This window comes from Balaenoptera acutorostrata, chromosome 3 (assembly GCF_949987535.1).
Source record: "Balaenoptera acutorostrata chromosome 3, mBalAcu1.1, whole genome shotgun sequence".
NCBI lineage: Eukaryota > Metazoa > Chordata > Mammalia > Artiodactyla > Balaenopteridae > Balaenoptera > Balaenoptera acutorostrata.
This window is the reverse complement of record NC_080066.1, coordinates 74,878,009-74,881,557: the sequence shown is the minus strand read 5'-3', so window position 1 is coordinate 74,881,557 and position 3,549 is coordinate 74,878,009. Positions and strand designations below refer to the sequence as shown.

The window sequence follows — 3,549 nt, the reverse complement described above, 5'->3', positions numbered from 1 at the left end:
ATAAATGTCTCTTAGTTATTCTTTGACACTGATTTCCTTGGCATATGTCTTAACCTGAATGTGATTTATTATCAGTAAGCCACCAAAAAATGGAGCACTGCTAATTGCCAGACACTGGGTTGAGCACTTCAGATCATGATCTCATTTAATGCTCATAATGTAGTCTCTGTACATCGGTACTGAACTGAGTCTCAGAGACAGAGTTTTGGGTGAAATAGAAAAGAATAGCTTTGTTGCTTTGCCAGGCAAAGGGGGCCACAGCAGGCTAATGCCCTCAACACTGTGTGTCCCAATCTGGAGGCAGTAGTGAGGAGTTTCATAGTAATGGTTCAAAGAGGAGGGAGTGATCAGCTCGTGGACATTCTTCTGATTGGTTGGTGTGAGGTAATTGGGAGTCAGCGTCTTCAACCTTCCGGTTCCAGCTGGTCTGGGGTCTATGTGCTTGTGGGCAGCAGACAGTTAACTTCTCCCACCTAGTGGGGGTTTCAGTCTCTGCAAAACAGCTCAAAAATATTGTCATGTATGTCCCTTGAGGGGAGAACCAGGACCCTACTCCAAGGCTGCACTACTGTTTCTTGACTTCTCCTTCCTTGTCTCAGCATCCCCTCCCTTCCCTGATTAGCAACTGTTTGAACCTGACCTTTGGAACTCAGGGAAGATCATGAAGGCTGAATGAAGCCTATTTCCTGCAAACAAGAAAGGGGGAACACAAAAAAGCTTTTGTGTCCAGGTGTCCCACAGGGCCCTGCTTGGTTTCAATAACAAGAGTTGAGGTAAGTACTCTTATCATTTCTAATTCATTGTCGAAGAAGTTGAAGCTTAGGATGTGGGCTACTCAGCTACCCTCTACACTGCATTGTGACTGGGGGCTGGGATTCTGCAAACCTCTTTTCTGCTTTGCCTTGTCAGGCTCTGCCAACAGTGGGTGCAAGGAGAGAGGAAAAGGGACTTGCTCCTTCTCTTGGCTTCCTGTTCCTCTCAACATCCTCCCAGCAATGGTCCTTCCCTTCAAAGATTTGGGCTCCCACTCCACAGGGTCACTCCTGGCAGCTTTTAGATTCTGAGAACCCCAGTTTCTCCTTTGTCCCCCCAGCCATAGAGGGGCAAAACTGCTGCTTCCTGCAGTTTTACTCTGTGTTCATGATGGGTTGCCTTTTTGCTTTTGTAGTCCTTCAGCACCAATTTAATCAATTCCCTATATTCAATTCTCTCTGGTAAAATAGCCAGTGGGTTTCTATTTTCCTGACTGATAAAGAAGTTAAATAAGTTACTCAAGGACACATAGTAAGAAATGGCCGAATTGGGATTCAAACCTAGTTCCCTCTGACTCCAGAGTGCCTGCTCTCCCCGACCCCACTAAGAGCTTCTCTGAAGCTGGCTTAGAGCCTCCAAGAGAAAAGAGACTCATCTGGCCCTAGCTTTCTTCAAGAGAGCCTGTTCCATCTAAAAAAAAGAATGGATATATGTATATGTATAACTGATTCACTTTGCTGTACACCTGAAACTAACATAACACTGTAAATCAACTATACTCCAATAAAATTTTTTAAAAAAAGAAAGCCTGTTCCAAAAAATTTAAAAAAAAATCTTTATACCCATTAAAAACAAATAACTTTAAAGAAAAATGACTACTGGTGTGTGAAATGGAAAAATTTATGTTACATTCTGAAAGTGCTTGAGGATGATTACTTTTAATGCTGACTAAAATTCTGGATCCTTGAAATGAGTATTTCACATAGGCTAGTACAGTCATTAGAATGAACTTAAGTTTTAATATTTTAAGGGACAATTTACAACTTCATACTAATGTATGCTTTTGTAGTATATTCTAGGTTGTAATTAGTTGCTCAAAGAGCTGCATGAACTATGTAATGGATATCATACAGTTCATCTTGTCTACACCCAGTTTATGTACTTTAGAGTACAGGGAACCTGGAGAAAACTCATGATTCTGTTTCATCTGGATCCAGACTGGGAGCCCAGTTCCCAGCAAGTCCAGAGCCTGTTTCCTCATCTATAAATACCTATTTCCTAGTCCTAGTATTAAAGTGAGGTCTATGAATAAACAATGGGCAACACAGAGAAGGCACTTGATATATTTTAGTGTTATTCTGTTCTTACATGCACCCGCGCGGCACAAGCCAGGGTAACCAAATGTTACTGGAAACTATAAAAGTAACACTGGGGAGCTCCCTGGTGGTCCAGTGGCTAAGACTCTGCACTCTCAATGCAGGGGGCCCAGGTTTGATCCCTGGTCAGGGAACTAGATTTCACATGCCGCAACTAAGAGCCCACATGCCACAACTAAAGATCCTGCGTGCCACAAGGAAAATCCTGCATGCCACAACTAAGACCTGGCGCAGCCAAATAAATAAATAAATACAAAAAAAATAAAACAAATAAAAGTAACACTGTATACCATGTATAGGATGAGAAGATAAATTATTCTAGAGATAAGTCTTTATCAAATTAATGTATAGATTTAATGCAATCCAAATCAAAATTTCAAGGGGTTTCTATAGTTTCAATAATATCATTTTTGTGATTATAAAAATAGTATAAGAACTTTTAAAATCATTAACCAAGATGGAAATATACAAAGTAGAAAGAAAAAGGTCCTCTCTAATCCCATCTGCCAGAGGTCTCCACTGTGAAGAGACTGGCATATACCCTTTTAGACTTTTCTCTCTATATAGAGAGATTTGTGGCTGAGATTCAGGCCTGATGAATGCTCACCTCTACCCCAGCCCCTCTAACAGGTGTAAGCCTAGCTCTCAGCTGTCAGGGACACTTCCTCCTGAAACGTCTCCTCCACTTTCCCCTTCCCTGCACCCCCACTGTTCCATCTTACTTTATTTATTTCCTATGCTTCTCCTCCTTTCAAAGCATCCTGCCTCTCTTTGGGGTCAGTCTTCAAGTGAGTCATTGGTCATCTGTCTCTGTCCATCCACTGCTGAATGGGGCCCATGCTCTGGATCTGCAGATAGAGGGGGAAGGGGCAAGAAGCCCTCATCTTCATTAGACTCAGGGTAGAGTATCTGTATCAGCTGTCTAAGCTGTGTAACAAATTACCCCACAACTCAGAGGTTTACAACAACATTTATTATTGCATGGTTTCTATGTGTCAGGAATCTGGGTGTGGCTTCGCTGGGTCCTCTATAATCAAGATGTCAGCTGAGGCTGCAGACTTTTCAGGATTCAGCTGGGAGGGTATCTCCTCATGAGGCTGTTAGAAAGATTCAGTTCCCTGTGGGCTGTTGGTCGGTGGCCACCTTCAGTTTCCTGTCACGTGGGCCTCACCATAGGGCAGCTCACAACGGCGTTAGAACCAGCAAGTGAGAAGAGCCAAAGAGAGACGGCACTAGCAAGACAGAAATCACAGCCTATTGTAACCTGTTCTTGGAGTTGACATCCCACCACCTTTACAGCATGTTATTTGTTAGAAGCAAGTCCAACCTAGGGACTGAGAAACACTGAGAAAGGAAAGAACTTCTATCGGGGTAACACCAAACTTACAGCCCAAACAAGGTCTGGATTTCTTAAAGTCTC

At 42.7% G+C, this 3,549-nt stretch overlaps 1 non-coding gene across 1 annotated transcript; it reads left to right on the top strand.

The window, feature by feature from the left end:
* The first annotated feature begins 2,190 nt into the window (after positions 1 to 2,190).
* TRNAE-CUC (transfer RNA glutamic acid (anticodon CUC)) lies at positions 2,191 to 2,263 on the top strand. Its single transcript has one exon. It is a non-coding gene; the product is annotated as a tRNA-Glu (tRNA).
* Positions 2,264 to 3,549: the final 1,286 nt, after the last annotated feature.